At 44.5% G+C, this 18,385-nt stretch overlaps 1 long non-coding RNA gene across 1 annotated transcript; it reads left to right on the top strand.

The window, feature by feature from the left end:
• The first annotated feature begins 394 nt into the window (after positions 1–394).
• On the top strand, positions 395–1,443 carry LOC143742549 (uncharacterized). Its single transcript, XR_013205465.1, has 3 exons — positions 395–484; positions 777–1,113; positions 1,211–1,443. It is a non-coding gene; the product is annotated as an uncharacterized LOC143742549 (long non-coding RNA).
• The last annotated feature ends 16,942 nt before the right edge of the window (positions 1,444–18,385 follow it).

The following is an 18,385-nucleotide window of genomic DNA, read 5'->3' as shown; positions in this document are numbered from 1 at the left end:
GAGTACGGAGTCCTTCTGTCACGGAACACACACTGGAGGCAGAAAATCCAAAAGCAGTAGTTTAATATAAAAGGGCAATCCAAACTCGTAGTCATCCAGGCAGGGGTCAAAAGTCCAATAAGGCAATCCAAAACATAAAATACAAACGAGAACCAGTACGATACAAATAACGGAAGTGTGGGGACATAATACAAGGACTCCGTGACACATACTGAAACAGACAGGGAATCGACAATGATAATGGGAAATTGGCTGAGTGCAATGATCAGTGATAAGGAACAGCTGAGTGCAATGATGAGACAAAGGATCGTGGGAAATGTAGTTCATAAGTGAAGGACACCGTGGGAAAGGAGGACATCTAGTGGACATCAGGGGAACACAAACCCAACACTGTGACAGACCCAGATGATGATGATGATGCATGGGAAACAGCTAGTGGAGACAGTAGTTCGGATGATGACTATATCCCATCTATTTGTATGAGGTTTGTCTGAAGCAACTTTACCCTTTTTTCACACCATAGTTTAGCAATGTTCTGTGACTGCAAATGTACATGGGTAGGCTTAGACCAATGGCAAGCTAAACATAGACTGTATGTGATTTCTTGTTGTTGAATGGAAGAAAAGTAGAAAAACTTTATACACTATATAGTGTATTGCTGTGTCTATAATAAGTTTACATTTTACTGAGATCTTTTCAAAATCGAAGAATTTTTTCCCCCCTATAGTTAGCACACGATAATGATGCATACTGTAATTATTTTTTTACGTTGACAGAAGTAGTGGAGGAAAACAAACATTTGAGATGATGGAAAAGCTTCCGTTCATTGGCCTGGAAGAGACTCTACATCTTTCCACAGAAAATGAAGTACCGCCACAACAAGAAGATTTGGTCACGTCTCCTACTAGCTTCCAGGTCTTGTGTGAGGAAGATTTAATTGGACAACAAGCATCGATAGTGTATGAATCCAACTTGAAACAGCTGGTTACGTGTCTAAAGCTGCCTATTTTGAAGGGCAATTTCACAAACAATGTTACAAATCAGGCTTGCTAGGCTTCAGCACCATTTGAAGTAAATCTGACTTTAAGAGGCACAGGAACAATCATTGAATGGGTGTGTCATAAAGTATCTCTATACCACAACATCATATAAATGTAAACCATTCGCTTACCTTTAATTTTTACAAACCATTTATTTTTTGTTTCATAAGTAACGTCCATCTTGTGGTAGGAATCAGAACTTTTGGCACACATTACCGGAGAAATCCGGGAGATGGACTGTCTACACCTTGAAAGTTGCAAAGGACTACAGCTACATCCCTGATCTGCAGGCAGCCATTTTGAGGAAACGACTGCATTCTGAGAGGGGGTTGCCAAAGCAGAGGATTCTACGTCCTGATGACCCTAGAACACTCGGCCTCCTTCCAAATGTCCCTCCATCCATAGACACTAGGGGTGGGACGGTACATGAAAAGACATCCGAACCGTTCGGTTCGCTTGTCTCGGTTCGGTGCGTGTGTGTGTCGCACGGTTCGACGCATGCGCAATGTAACCCCGTGCCCCTGACCTCAGACAATGCGTTTACTTTTCGCGCGAAATAAGAGATGTGTGGACAATGGACATACAAATGAGGCTTGTTCGACTTGAACCGGCGCTGCACAGACCGATCGATGAATAACATCAAAGTACCGCGAGAGCAACGCCTCCGTATGCTTTTCAATCACTCTCGCGGTATTTTGATGTCATAAACCGATCGGTCTGTGCAGCGCCGGTTCAAGTCGAACAAGCCTATAGACAGTAAAAGTGGAGTATTGGGTGCTGCAGGTCTCGTCACGTATAGAAATGTCAAGTGGGAGATATAAGGAAGGCTAACCGGAGTTGGAGGATGCGCCAGCGTCGTATAAGTCCGGTGTGTGGGAACATTTTGGATTTCATGCTACCTATGATATTTAAATATATACAGTGACACCAAGTTTAGATAAGAACTCCAGTCATATGTTTCCAAATACTGCACTTTAATTTCAAGTGAAAAAAATGTATCCTCACTCTCAGGAAATAGAAGCATTGTTGATACTGTTTTTGTGTTGAGGTTGAACTTATGTTTCACTTTATGGTTATGCGTTTGCTATTGTTATAGCCTCATTATAGGCAATTATGTGTAACATATTTTGACTTATTTAAAAGATAGTGCTTTAAGTGTTTCTCTCTTTTTATTTTAAAAGATAAACATTTTGTAAGAGCTACACTGACGTTAACAGTTTGATAAATGCAAGTTAATTTTAATCTTTGTGTGCTAAAAATGCGCATAAGTCCCTGTAGAGGGACAAAAGCATGTAAACAAAAGCATGTCATCAATGTCTTCTCTCTTGCTGTATCAAAATGTCACCTAGCTTTCCTCAGAGATGGTCTCAATAATGTGCTTAAAGTCAAGTCAAATTCAGTTTGTGCATGATTACATGATATACATTTTTTTTTAATACTGTATCCTGAATTGTGGATAATTAAGCTATAGCCTATATCATATGCTGAAGTACATTTCTGGAGTGTTAAAGATTAAAAGAAAAAATAACAACAAGAACCGTTCAGAACCGAAAACCGTGACCCTAAAACCGTGATACGAACCCAACCGTGGGTTTTGTGAACCGTGCCACTCCTAATAGACACCATTATTGACTCCTACATCAGTAGAGGCCTAGGTACGACCAACTGAAAGTTTAAACTGTTAATTCATTTTCCGGAAACAAATTTGTTATTAGACTGTAAAAGAAAACGTCTCGGTTACATATGTAACCCTCGTTTCCTGAGTAGGGAACGGAGACGTTACGTCGGATGACGACGAATGGGGGTTTCGCCTAGAAAGCCAATCATCTTCGTGTATTATAAAACGAGCCAATGGCGATGAAATGCCATGGGTCTGCGGAATTTGCATAGCGTAACTCCACCCCACCTCGTGGGTATAAAAGGAGGACGCTCGGCAACATGCAGATATGTCTTCGCTGAGGAGCCGAGACTGAACTCAGGCGTCTACCCAGAGGTACAGCGGAAGTGGCAGGGAGACGTAACGTCTCCGTTCCCTACTCAGGGAACGAGGGTTACATATGTAACCGAGACGTTCCCTTTCGTAGCCACTCCGAGTTACGTCGGATGACGACGAATGGGGGTCCCCGTGAAATCACGCCACCTTCACAGCTGTCTTCCAGTGCCCTGCGAAAGTCTGATCCCCCTGTCGTGATACTGGCACAGACGAAGGAGTCCTACTTAACACAGGAATACCAAGGTACACTGGGAAGCATATCTCAGAGGAGATATGCCGCAGCATGCCTACCCGCAGGGAGGACTTAAGATACGCATATGGCCGGAGGGCTACATATGGAGGAACACTGGAGTGACCAGCCCGAGGGGTGGCAACTTTCAACTCCAGGAGGGCAAGGTGGCTTGCCAAGGGAAAGACACATGCTCAAGGAGGCTTACAGCGGAAATACACATGTGGGGGTTACTGGGGGAGGAACCATGCACACGGAGGCACCTAGCCGACGCCCAGGCAATAGACACTGGCGCCAGCATCAACAGTGCTGGAGGAACTCAGGGCTTCAGAGAGGAAGGCTCACATGAGGAATAATCGCACGTATCCAGTCCGTGGAGTGGAAAGGCGAGCAAGCGAAGACACCTGAGCGGGTCCAGTACTAGCTGACTGAAGCGAGTACACGAGAGGACACAGGCTCCACTCGGAGATTATAGAATCTGGCGAATGTGTTGGGTGTCGCCCAGCCTGCAGCTCTACAAATGTCTGCCAGCGAGGCGCCATGCGCTAGAGCCCAAGAGGAAGCCACACTCCGGGTGGAGTGGGCTGTCACACCAAGGGGGCACGGTCGGCCTTGCTGTTGGTAAGCCAAAGCAATGGCGTCCACTATCCAGTGAGACAACCTCTGCTTTGAGAGAGCCTTTCCCTTCAGTCTCCCACCATAACAGACAAAGAGCTGGTCTGAGGTCCTGAAACACTGCGTTCTGTCTACGTAAGCGCGGAGAGCGCGTACTGGACAGAGCAGTGCCAAGGCTGGGTCTGCCTCCTCCCGGGGCAGCGCTTGCAGGTTCACCACCTGGTCCCGGAAGGGAGTGGTGGGAACCTTGGGCACATATCCAGGCCGGGGTCTCAGGATCACGTGAGAGTGACCGGGCCCGAATTCCAGGCACGCTTCGTCAACGGAGAATGCGTGCAGGTCCCCTACCCTCTTGATGGAGGCCAATGCAACCAGGAGCGCAGTCTTCATAGACAGGAACTTAAGCTCCACTGATTGCAGAGGCTCAAAGGGAGCCCTCTGCAGGGCATTTAAGACCACTGAGAGGTCCCAATAGGGAACGAGAGGAGGGCGAGGAGGATTTAGTCTCCTCGCTCCTCTCAGGAACCTGACGATCAGGTCGTGCTTCCCCAGAGACTTACCTTGAACTGCTTCGTGATATGCGACGATAGCGGCCACATACACCTTCAGGGTGGAGGGAGACAGCCTTCGCTCCAACCCCTCTTGCAGGAAGGAAAGCACGACAGAGATCGAGCATTTCCTGGGGTCTTCTCGACGAGAAGAGCACCAGTTGACGAAGAGGTTCCACTTCAACGCATAGACATGTCTCGTGGACGATGCTCTAGCGGAAGTGATGGTAGCCGCCACCGCTGGTAGCAGGGTACTCAAACCTGCCTCGTCCCGTCCAGGAGCCACACGTGGAGCCTCCAGAGATCGGGTCGAGGGTGCCAAAGGGTGCCCCGTCTCTGAGAAAGGAGATCCTTCCTCAGAGGAATTGGCCAAGGAGGTGCTGTCGCGAGGAGCACCAGTTCGGAGAACCAGGTCCGGGTGGGCCAATACGGCGCAACCAGAATGAGCTGCTCCTCGTCCTCCTTGATCTTGCACAAGGTCTGTGCGAGAAGGCTCACTGGGGGAAACGCATACTTGCGTAGGCCCCGCGGCCAGCTGTGCGCCAGTGCATCCGTGCCGAGAGAGCCCTCGGTCAGGGAATAGAACAGGGCGCAATGGGTCGAGTCGTGAGAGGCAAACAGATCTATCTGTGTGTCCCCGAACTGGTCCCAAATCAGCTGAACCGACTGGGGATGGAGTCTCCATTCGCCGGAGATGGGCCGAAACCGTGACAGCTCGTCGGCTGCAAAGTTCCGATCTCCCGGAATGTAGATAGCACGAAGGGACCTCAGGTGCTTCTGACTCCATAAGAGGAGGTGGCGTGCGAGTTGCGACATACGGCGGGAGCGTAGACCACCCTGACGGTTGATGTACGCTACAGTCGCGGTATTGTCTGAACGGACTAGTACGTGTTGACCCCTGAGCAACGTGAGGAAACGGTGCAGGGCAAGGGGTACTGCCAGCAACTCAAGGCAATTGACGTGCAAAAGGCGCTGGGGTCCTGTCCAGGAGCCCGCGGCAGCATGTCCGTTGCACATGGCGCCCCAACCCGTGGAAGAGGCATCTGTGGAGACAACAACATGCCTGGAAACTCGTTCTAGGGGAACTCCGGCCCGTAGAAAGCTGAGGTTCCTCCACGGAGTGAAGGACTGACGGCAGGTCGGAGTCACTGGGACTCGGAACGTGCCGTGATGCCATGCCCACCTCGGGACTCGATCGCGAAGCCACAGCTGAAGCGGTCTCATATGAAGCAATCCGAGCGGCATTGCCGCGGCTGCGGATGCCATATGCCCCAGGAGCCTCTGAAACAATTTCAGTGGGACCGCACTCTTGCCATCGAACTGTCGAAGGCAAGTCAGCAGGAGAACAAAAGATTCTCCCCCGGCCCTCCGCCGGGGGAAGGAGGGGGCCTGCAACCACCTCCTGGGAAAAAACCGACACCATCACTGAGCAGCCCGTCTCAGGAGCGCCGCTTAGCCTGGCGTTTAGCGGGGCGCGGGGCTGGAGAGGGCTGTGGCGCCTTCCTGCGGCCTCCTCCACGACGCGGCCCGGGTGAAGGCTGCTGCTGGGGCCGTGCGGGAGGAGAGGGAGCCACAGGAGGGCGCCCTTGGCGGCGAGCAGTCTGAGGTGTCTGTACCGACGGCTGGGTGGAGGCAGCAGCAGGCCGTCGGGGCAGAATATGTTTAATCGCCTCAGACTGCTTCTGTGCGGTTGAGAACTGCTGGGCAAAGTCCTCAACCGCTCCGCCGAAGAGGCCGGCCTGGGATATGGGGGCGTCGAGCAGACGGGTACGTTCGGCGTCCCGCATATCAGCCAGGTTCAGCCATAGGTGACGCTCCTGGACCACAGAGGTGGCCATCACCTGACCCAGGGAGCGTGAGGCCACTTTCGTCGCTCGGAGAGCGAGGTCAGTGGCGGCACGCAGCTCATTGAAGAGCCCTGGGTCAGTCCCCGCCTCGTGCATATCTCTGAGCAGCTGGGCCTGGTAGACCTGCAAGGTGCTCATCGCATGCAGAGCGGCAGCCGCCTGTCCTGCAGCTCTGTGAGACCTCGCCACTAAGGTGGACGAGAATCTACAGGCCTTGGACGGGTGCTTAGGATTACCACGAGATGAAGCACTCTGAGGACATAGTTGCATGGCAACAGAGCGTTCAACCGGGGGAATCCCAGTGTACCCATGGGCGGCTGCCCCATCGAGGGGAGGAAAAGCGGAGAAAGCTGACGAACGTACACGGGAGGTCAAGGGAGCCTTCCATGATTTCGTCAACTCCTCATGCACCTCCGGGAAGAATGGCATTGGGGTTGGCTGTGGCCGTGAGGCGGCAGCCGCACCCAAAAACCAATCATCCAACCGCGAGCGCTCAGGGCAGGGCGGAGGGTTCCACTCAAGCCCGATGCTCGCGGCGGCCCGGGAGAGCATGGCCGTCATCTCGGGATCTGATACGGGCAACGCTGGAGCTCCAGAAGGAGGCAACGCAGCCACATCGTCACTTCCCGATGACTCTTGCCCGCCTTGTGATGCCGCGATCGACATCGAGTCTTCCTCTGGAGCGCCGAATGAAACACGCGGGGCATCGAAGGATGAACCCGGTAGAATCACCGCGGCACTCGCGGGTTGCAACACTGTAGAGGGGGGCGTGGTCCGAGGACGCATCGTCGGATTGTCCCACACCGTAACCCTCAGATCACCCTGTCCACCAGCCGAAGTACAGCCTCTCGTGGAGGATGTAGATCGGGGTGTGGATGAGGGGACTCTCTCCCGAATGAGATCATTGAGTCTAGACCTCAGTGTTGCGATGGCCATGTTCCCACAGAAGGAACATGAGTCATCCACAAGCGCTGCTTTAGCGTGCTCTAAGCCCAAACACGCAAAGCAGCGATTGTGCCCATCAAAGGAAGACAGGAAACGACCGCACCCAGAAGAACACGGACGAGACATCTTTAAAAAGACGTGCCACGTGCAGCTCTTTTAGAGAAAAAACTCAGCGATGCTGAGGCGACCAGGGAGAAACACACAGACTGGCAGATCACTGCTCAGATCGCAGGCAATGTGAACTCGCTGGGTACCGCCGTCACACCAACACCGAAGAGTTCGCTCGTCACAGAAGATGAAGTCAGGATTGGCTTGTGGAGTGAAGAGAAGCTCTTGGCTCCGAAGCGAAAACATATCTGCATGTTGCCGAGCGTCCTCCTTTTATACCCACGAGGTGGGGCGGAGTTACGCTATGCAAATTCCGCAGACCCATGGCATTTCATCGCCATTGGCTTGTTTTATAATACACGAAGATGATTGGCTTTCTAGGCGAAACCCCCATTCGTCGTCATCCGACGTAACTCGGAGTGACTACGAAAGGGAACTATAGTTCTGTATTTTTCAAACAATGGGAAATTATACTGTATTCCTGTATATCTAAATGCAAAGTTTTTTTTTTTTATAGGGACCGGCACTACACAGCAAGAGACAACGGAATAGCAACAAATCCTTGTTCATCTGAACCCAAGCCCTCGTCAACTGAGCAATCTGGAATTGATTTTTTGAGAGGAGACTTATGTACCAAAGCATTTTATGCAATTTTTCAACACATGACCGGTGTAAATAAATAGGATGCAAGTTTAATGTTCAACTCCAGAACATTTTTTATTTTTACATCAAAAATACTTTCTTTGGAAATCAAAATGTCTTATGTCTGCTGCTCTTGCTATTACTTATGCGCAGTATGTTATTAAGAAGGCAGTAAGGAACAATATCACTTAGTTTACAATTTAATATACAGTATATATATATATATATATATATATATATATATATCAGGAGTGGCTCGTGGATTTAATTGGGGAAGCTGAGCAAATATTACTGACCAGCTTCCACCAAGCTATTGTGCAATACCATTCAGCTTTTCCCAGTCCGGTCAGTATTATGTGTTCAGCTTCATCAATTAAGATTCACAATTCAGGCCTGAGAGAGAGATATAGAAAAATATATATATAAAGAGAAACAAAATAAACATCAAACACAAATGACAACAGCAGTGAGGTGGCTTGAGAAACCACAGTAGTTATAACTGTTTCTATGAAACCAGTGTATCTGCCAAATGGGTCCGGGTTTTTATCCCGTGTTCTAGACACACAACAGCTGGGGATGACAACACGTTTTCCCGCACGAAGGGCACCATAATGCCACAAGACAAAATTCCTGTAAGCGGCATAGCGGTATTCCCGGTTGTCATCCCCAGGAAGCTGTGTCAGGGAGAGCATAAATGCGTTTCTGAGCCACCGTGCTAAGCGCAGTACAATGTCATTGTGGCGAGGGGGGCATGGTTTGGCGAAGTCTGTAGCGAGAGATGAGTCAACGAGCTGTGCAGTGAGTAAGTAGGTCAAGTGCAGATGATGAACACCTGTGTCTGATTGCAGTGATTGGTGTGGAGACCGCATATAAGCTGCCAGGAATGAGAGAGCGGGGAGAGAGTGGCTTGGGACTTGCACGCAACCCGCAGCACACATTGGCATCGGGCTGAGTTTTGAGTGGAAAGAGTTTCAGATCAAATGGACTGAGTATTGCTAAAGTGGGAAGAGTGGTCATCTGACTGAACTGTGAGAGCTGGAGACATACAGCGTGAGCTGGTACAGCGGGCAGAGTGTTTCTTATATTGTGCTGTAGTGTTGCACTACGGTGAAGGCGCACGAGCGCACCTTTTTGTTTCTTTTATTTGTTTCTAAATAAAGTGCGAGTCTTCTTCCTACACCCACACACGCTGAGTTTCACTACAGTCATCTAAAATATACAATGACATGTGGGGCAATCTACTGATGCAGGTGGCCTCCATCATCCCACAACATTTATTCTCCAAGTCAGTTCACATTTCCCTGCACCTTGAGCAACTGCACCATCCAGGCACACCTTGTAATGGTATTTATGTTCCCTGAGCAGCCGGTTGGAGTACATCGAAGATGAGGCCAGGTTCTCTGTCCATGACTCTGATTAGGAGTCTACGAGCGTCATCTGGATCCATGTTCCAGATCTGCTCCTAAAAATAATAATGTTAAGAATCTAACAAATGTAACCCTGATTCTTCCGGTAACCATTACACTACAAATTATCCAAATTGTTTCTCTCTTTCACACTCTCTTGTCTCTCCCTCACTTTGTCTTTTTTGATAAAGGAAGTTTAATCTTATCCTGAAAATTGTAGTATTCCCTAAGATACCCGTGTGTGAGACCTTCTTTCCTCTTGCAGCCTCTCCAACCTCACTCTGTCCTCTTCAGAGATTCCAAGTGCTGCTCTAGTCCCTCTTCCTCCAGCTGCCTGTCTACCCCTGGATACACTGCTTGCAGTTCTTCCCGCTCTTGTCGTCCCTCTTTGCTTTTAAACTTCCTGCAATCCTTCCTCTTGCTGCCTTGTTCCCAACAGCAGCTCCACTCACTTCTGCTTTACTGCTGATTTCAACTGCTACACTTGTTTCTGCTCCACTGCTTCCTGCTGTTCTGCCTGCTCTGGCCATTCCCCTTCCTCTACCCACTGGTCTTCCTCTTCCACTCACTCCATCTGCTCTGCTTGCCTGTCCCTTTCCTACTACCTCTTGCAGTCACTCTTCCGAATAACGAGGCCTTCTCTCCATGCCGGGGACTCCACGTCTCATCACTAATTGCTAATGATGCTATTGAGGCATCCGGTGAGGAGCCATCTGTCTCTTCCTGAAATATATTCACATGTCAACAGAAACACAAACATCTTGAGATACAGAAAGAACAAAACATTTGCAAGAATTGAATAATTTTATTCAGCAATGACTCATTTAATTGATCAAAAGCGACATTAAAGACATTTATAATGTGATTTATGTTTTAAAAATAAACGCTGTTCTTTTGGTTTCCACAAAAATATTAAGCACCAAAACATTGAAAATAAGAATAAATGTTTCTTGAGCTGCAAATTAGCACATTAGAATGATTTGTGAAGGTGACACTGAAGAGTAATGATGCTGAAAATTCAGCTTTGACATCCTAGAAATTAATTACATTTAAAAATAAATCCAAATGGAAAAGTCATTTTAAATTGTAATATTTCAAAATATTACTGTATTTACTGTAATGTAAATGCAGCCTTGGTGAGCATAAGCAACTTCTTTCGAAAACATTTTTTTTTAAAGTACCAACCCAAACTTTTAAACAGTAGTGAATCTATTTGATGTGCATTTTCACATGAAATTGTATTTTTGAGCATTTGGTTCAAATGCAAATTTCCAAATGATGATCTTACATTAGCTAACGTTATTGATAAGTTAGCAAGTTAACGTTTTGTTAGCTAACGTTTTGTTACCTCTCACTAGAAATGCATTACATAAAGTGAATAGCCGTAACTAAACGTAACACGAATAGAGATATAATATAAATAACAATACATATTACCTAGTCAGTGAATATGTTTTCTGCTGGAGATGCTAGATGGCAGGTTGTCATTGACAATGACAACAGCTCCCGTGAGCCCACGCTCTTTCCCGACGTCATCAAAGTACGTCTTTTGTTATTATTTTGATTGAGTGACCCCTGGTGGCCAAAAATTACATACTGTACGTTTAAGGCGACGTGTGAATTGTTTAATGCCTCGTTTGATATTGTGGATTAATCGACAGTGTTTTCCAAAGTTCCATATTGCCATGCACCTAAGCTACATAGGCCGACTGATACAGGGGTTTTCCTGCATTTTTTCGCGGCCACCAAAGCAAATTTTTTTGTCCCGCAAAAGCCTTATTTGCTCGGTGAATGACTGCTGGGCGCATATAAGAAGTTGAGAACGAGCAGAGAGAGAGAGAGCTGGTCGGCCGCGTGCACTCTCACCATCTTCAAACAACACGAACGAGCAGAGAGTACTTGCAATTGTATCATTACACCAGAGTACATTCTGGTGGAAATGTGTATGAACCCTGTGTATAGTGGTATCACCTGTTGTCCAAAATGTATATATTTTTTTTTAACCAACTGTTTTTAACTCATTGATTGTGCTTGTATATTATACATTTCTAGGCGAGTGATTTTGTCCTGTGAGGATGAGGATGATGACAATTGGTCCGGCAGCCAAATCAGGCTTACACGTCCATCCACCCTCAGGTAATCACCTCCACACTGTAAAAAAAATGTATCATTTTGATGATGAGAGTTTCCTTTGGTTGGGTGGTTTGATTCTTGGCTTTTTTGTGTGAATTTTTGGTCTTTGAACAGTGTTTAGCAAAACACATAATTTGTTGCTTAGAAAGAAAGAAACCAAGATGATCATGAATGAACTTTTCTGACTCATAAACTAGAATAAATCACTAATCTGTGATTAGAACATCTGGACCTGTTTATTCTTAATAAGAACTTCTGTTTCCAATAGACACAAAATGTTGAATTGGCTCAACTACAAAGGTTTGTTACAGAATAGTGGCACATCTCCAGAAAACAAATAATGTCAAGTTGACTCAACTAAACTTTTTTTTTGTCACAGACAACTTATTTTCAGTTCGTAATGTTATTTAAAAAAGTTGAGTCAAAAAGAAAAAGCTAGTGGAAATTAGTACTAAGATTTTTATTGTTGTTCGAGATTTTTACAGTGTGTATTTTTGTACAGTGCACCGGCTCCATCCACCCTCAGATCTGTGCTGACACCTCCACTGCCTCCATCCACTCAGATCTTCACCTCCACTGCCTCCATCTGCTAGGCCGACACCTCCACCAGCTCTGGGTAACCTTAGATGGCCCGGTGTTTTAACCCATCACACGTCACCAGAAACCCCTCGAAGACAAATCAGGGACAACATGTTTGTTCGCATCTTAACACTGCTTGAGGAGATGAAAGAGACACAAACTCAATTAAATTTTATTGCGGGGGCTTGCAGTGAATTTGATCTGAAATTTCTCAAGTGTGCTCACACTAGTGGTGGAACGGTACACAGAAGTCACGGTTCGGTTCATACCTCGGTTCAGTCATCACGGTTCGGTACGAGTTCGGTACAATGGAGGGAAAAGCAAAACAAAAATGTACATGGCATTCTTTTTTATTTTGCATGTCTCAGGCTGTACCACCAAAGTAAAATAAATGTCTTAAACCTTGTATTTTTTAAATAAGTTTTATTAATAAAGTAAAGGCATAGAACCAGTTTATTTGTAGAGCACTGCAAATAGTTTTATTTAATTTGTTTATTAATTAAATTACTAAAAAGACCTTGAGATATGTTGGTAATCGTACCTGAATGTATTTAAAATTAATTTGTTTTCCTTAATTTGAATTAACACTAACTTTATTCTCATCTGAATTATACTTTATTTCTGTATAAAATAATACTACTATTAAAAACTTTTTTCTTAAAAAATCTTTTTTAATCAATGTAGAATGTGTAATTTAAAAAAAACCGATATATGCTCTGTTTAAGGACAAGAAATGAAAACAAATGCAATATGATGAATGTCAAAAAGATGGCACCCACAGACTGTTTTTAAATGGGGTTGGATAAATATTTTTTGCTTTTAAACAGTGTGTGTGTGTGTGTGATTTTGGTTGGGTGACAGTTGTAGGTTACAGTTTGACAAGAGTTTACAGTTTGACAAAAGCACAATGTTGTGTTTTTATTGCATGTGTACACAGATATAAGTAAATACTGCAGTTCGAATGATGTCCTGTATGAACAAAATGACGGAGTATGTTTTTGTTTCCACTGTTCGATCCCGCCCGTGCCTCTCTCTCACTCACACACACACACACACACACACACACACACACACACACACACACACACACACACACACACACACACACACACACACACACACACACACACACACACACACACACACACACACAGACAGTTCGATGTGTGTTAACCCGCCCGCGCCTCTCTCTCTCACACAGACAAACTCCAGCATTGCAATCTTGACATTGCAGCCTGTTCATTATAGCAATGGAGCTTCAGAGCTAAGGCAGAGCTACAGATTAGGTGTCCCTAAAGAACCCGCATACCTCATAACCCTCAGGTTGCAGCTGTGACTGACATAGGGGGGGGGAACTGTTGACGAGGCCACAAAAAGGATGATGACCTTCCTCCGACCTTGGCCTATCCAGGCAGTATAACTTTGTGGGCCGAAATGGGAAGAGAGAGTTCAAGGCCTTAAAACTGTATGAAGTAATATATGGTAGGTGTGCATGTGGATAATGTTTTAAGTTGTACTGATAATAGAAAGGTGTCACAATACCCTAACATTATAAACATGTTGATTTTAAATATTGTGAATGGAGCATTTGATGCCCTGGCTGAGCAGTGTGTTCGCACATGTCTCTCAGTTGCTTAGCTTGTGTGTTCAAGAGAATGTGTGTATTTATAATAATAATCTTAATTTATATAGCCCTCTTCTTAACATAGTTGTCTTTACAGTCCTGGCTGAGAGTTGTGTTGTCACATATGAAGTAAGTGACCATTATATTTGTTTCTTGAAGGAGGCTGTGTGTGTGTGTGTGTGGGGGGGGGTCACTGTGCAAAAAAGCATGTTGTCTTAAATTTTACTTAAATAAAACCTAATTAACTGTATTACTGGTCTCTTTGTTATTTTAGCTTGTTTAACCCAAGGTGTTCGGGTCTGTGGGACCTGTTTTCAATGTTTGCAAAAAGAAAAAGTTATGCTATTTATTATTTCTTCTAACTCAAACTCATTGGCCGTGGCTCATTTTCTTGTAAGAACATAAAAAATAACTTATTTTCAATGACTGCACATGGTACACCCTCCCACACAATTATTAAATATGAGGTGTTCGGATCTACTGGACCCGAGTGTAATAATAGTTGGTGCTATGAAAATTAACTGTGTAACTGGGCCTGCTGTGTGTGTCTTGTCTGTGTGCCCAAATGTTGTCTTTCTGCACCTGCTTCCAACACAAAGTTACACAATTTTTACATTTCAAGCAGTTTCACCTGTTCTGATTAAGTTATAAGAAAATGAGCACCAATAATGATCAAAAATCTATATTTTTATATATATATTATTGAATTTCCTTGTTTTCTCACAAAAAACGATCATATGATCATAATTGTGATCTCACAGGGGTAAATGGTGAATATGAACCATAAATGATGTAGATACCATTGGTAATATTGAGCCAAAGTAAACATCTGTTAGGCAAGACAAGGCAAGTTTATTTATATTGCACATTTCATACACAATGGTAATTCAAAGTGCTTTACATAGAAGAAATTAAAATAATCAAAAGAAATCAGAATAAAAAAATAAAATAAAATACATTACGAGCAGTCGGACGAACAGTGGTACAGTGCTCATTCATTCAGTAAATGCACAGCTAAACAGATGTGTTTTGAGTCTGGATTTGAATGTGACTACTGTAGGAGCACATCTGATCTCTTCTGGAAGCTGGTTCCAGCTGCGGCTGGCATAGTAGCTAAAAGCAGACTCGCCATGCTTAGAGTGAACCCTTGGTATTTCTAGCCGATGTGATCCTAATGATCTGAGTGATCTGTTGGGTTTATATTCACTGAGCATATCTGCAATGTATTGAGGTCCTAGGCCATTGAATGATTTATATACCAGTAATAATACTTTAAAATCAATCCGTAACTGGCAGCCAGTGTAAAGACCTGAGGACTGGTGTGATGTGTTCATATTTTCTGGTTCTGCTCAGAATCCTAGCAGCAGCGTTCTGTATGAGCTGCAACTGTCTTATGGTCTTTTTGGGAAGGCCAGTGAGGAGTCCATTACAATAATCCACCCTGCTGTTGATGAAAGCATGCACAAGTTTTCTAAGTCTTGCCTGGAAACAAAGCATCTAATTGTTGCAATATTTTTCAGGTGATAGTATGCTGATTTAGTTATTGCTTTGACATGACTACTGAAACTAAGGTCTGACTCCAGAGACACACCCAGATTCCTGACTTGATTTTTAGTTGTTTGACCCCTAGACTGAAGGTATGCGTTCACCTTGAGAACTTCATCTTTGTTTCTTAATGCAATGACTTCAGTTTTGTCTTTGTTTAACTGAAGAAAGTTTTGGCACATCCAATTGTTTACTTCATCAATGCATTGGAACAGAGAGTTAATGGGGCTGTAATCGTTAGGCGATAGGGCTAAGTAGATCTGTGTATCGTCTGCATAGCTGTGGTAAGCGATTTGGTTCTTTCTCATTATTTGGCTCATTGGGAGCATGTACAGGTTGAATAGGAGTGGCGCAAGAATTGAGCCTTGAGGGACTCCGCATGTCATGGATGTCCACTCAGACTTATGGTCTCCTATACTCACATAATAACCTCTGCCTCCTAAGTATGACCTGAACCATTTTAGGACTATCCCAGAAAGCCCTGACCCAGTTTTCCAGACTGTCAAGAAGTATGTTGTGATCGACAGTGTCAAATGCAGCACTGAGGTCGAGTAGTACCAGCACTGATAATTTGCCTGTATCAGTTTTTAAGCGAATATCATTTATTATCTTTATGAACGCTGTCCCTGTGCTGTGGTGCGGTCGGAAACCAGATTGAAAATTGTTAAAGTATCCATTCGAGCTTAAGAATTTGATCAGCTGATTGAAGACAACTTTTTCAATGATCTTGCCTATGAAAGGAAGATTTGAGATCGGTCTATAATTGTTTAATATGGTCTTATCCAGATTGCTCTTTTTCAGGAGGGGCTTGACAACTGCAGTTTTCAGGGAGTTCGGAAAACTCCCAGAGAGAAGTGAGGCATTTACCACTTCTAGGAGATCTGCTTCTAAACAGTTTAACACTTTTTTGAAAAAGGATGTGGGAAGTGCGTCAAGGGCACAGGTTGATGTTTTTAGGTGCTGTACGGTTTCTTCCAAAATTTTGCCATCAATTTCTTCGAAATCAGACATAGTGACTACTTTCTCAGGCTGTTGTCTGATCTGCCTGACACCAGCGCAACTCAAGGATGAGCTGATCACCTTTCTGATATTATTGATTTTCTCAGAGAAGAAAGAAGCAAACTCACTGCACTTGCTGTCTGAGAGCATTTCGCTGGGAATCTGGCTTGGGGGGTTTGTCAGTCTCTCTACAGTAGCAAAAAGAGTGCGTGTGTTGTTTATATTGCTGTTTATAATATTCGAGAAGAAAGTCTGTCTAGCTTTGCCTAGTTCCTTATTGAAAGCATGGATGCTTTGTCTTTGTAGATGTTATAATTGACTACAAGTTTTGTCTTACGCCACATGCGCTCTGCTTTTCTGCATTGTCTTTTCATATTTTGCACTGCTGTTGAGTTTCTCCAAGGTGCTTTTTGTCTGTCACTCTTTTTCCTGACTTTCACAGGAGCAATATCATCAATTACACTCTTAACTTTTGAGTTAAAAGAATCAAGGAGAAAATCAACAGAGTCAGCAGATATGCTTGGTGTTAAAGAAATAGCCTTCATAAATAGTACACTAGTGTTCTCATTTAAGCATCTCTTCTTGACAGACACAGATCTAGCTTCAATGGCAGGAGAGATCAATATATCAAAGAAAATACAAAAATGATCAGACAGTGTTAAATATTTTTACATAAATTGTTATGGCTGTATTGATTTAAAAGCCTAATAATGTGGTGGGACCACCAGACCTGGGAATATTGGCTGTGTAAACAAAACTATTAACATCTTACAAGGGTTAAAGAACTGTATGGTCTGATGGTAAAATAAGCCCCCAAAAATGAATTTGTTAGCCCATAATAATAATGGTTATGGGTAGTTATGGGTTATAGCAGGGACCCATAATTGGGCCCCAGATGGGAGAAACCTCGGTTGCCCATGTGGGTTTTATCTAGGGCCCATGTGAAGCCCACCTTCAGCCCACCATGGAACCCCCGGACAAAATTAACTCGGCCTCATCTGGGCAGTCACCAGCCCATTTTCCAACCCTTATGGGCCCCACATGGGTGTGTTGACAGGGTCCGCAGATTTGAAGTTAATTACCCCTATCGCAGCAACTTTTTTTTGCATGTTCTGCAGACAGGGTAACGTTAACCATCCTTGATTAAGTTTCCCTCAGGATTTTTGTAAAAGCCAAAATATGACCACACCTCAGATTTGATCCTCTTAAAAGACTGAAAAATCTCCCGAACACGGTCACTGCCTTCCGACATTTCTTCTCGAATAAAAAAACAACAACAACATTGCGCGCCTGCGTCAGAGTGTTGCTGGCTGGTCAGGATTTATATTGAGTTATTAAAATTGCGATAATCAAACATGGTTTTAATGATAATTGAATTTTAAACGATAATACTAACCGTCAGTACATTTTATCGTGGTTTATATTGAAACTGGTAATCGTCCCATCCCTATAGTCAGGTAAATAACATTATGCCAAATGTTATAGGATGTAATGAGGTTACAGTGATGAGTGATTGACATTTCAGCACTTCAGTGCGTACTCCGTGTTAAAGGGATAGTACACCCAAAAATGCTGTCATCATTTACTCACCCTCAAGTTGTTCTAAACCTAAAAGTGTCTTCTTTTGTGTTTAGTAGAAAAAAGACATTCATAGCCTACAGGTTTGGAAAAACTTGAGGGTGACTAAATGATGACAGAATTTTTGGGCGAACTATCCCTCTAAGTGTATTTTGAGAAATGTGTGGCCTAATTTTATCGGGTCTGTCTCTGGTCGGGTTTTTCTTTTTGAAAAATGTAATTTATGCACGTCGGGTTCGACAAATTTTTAGGACCCGAGAAGACCTCTACAGTGCGGCACGCAGGTAACGCTCACTAGCAATCGCGTCACTCATTAACAATCATGCCGCTTACGCTAATGATTCATAGGTTCATTGTGTCCGCAAGACCTGGAAGGCCTCGATATAGCTGAGTCACATAGTAACTTTGATGAAAATAAACTGAAAGGTTGAGGGTTTCTACACAGTTTGAAAAAGTACAAAACTTTGAGTAATTGTTTAGTGATCGAACAGATGATGATTGTCGAACACAATTGAATAAATTCAAGGCACACATTTTTATTATGCAAAGCTCTT

The sequence above is a fragment of the Siphateles boraxobius genome, unplaced genomic scaffold (genome assembly GCF_051911475.1).
Source record: "Siphateles boraxobius isolate OS27281-9 unplaced genomic scaffold, OSU_SipBor_1 19, whole genome shotgun sequence".
In the NCBI taxonomy this organism is placed as follows: domain Eukaryota; kingdom Metazoa; phylum Chordata; class Actinopteri; order Cypriniformes; family Leuciscidae; genus Siphateles; species Siphateles boraxobius.
Note: the sequence above shows the minus strand (reverse complement) of the source record. Positions and strands in the feature narration are given on the sequence as shown.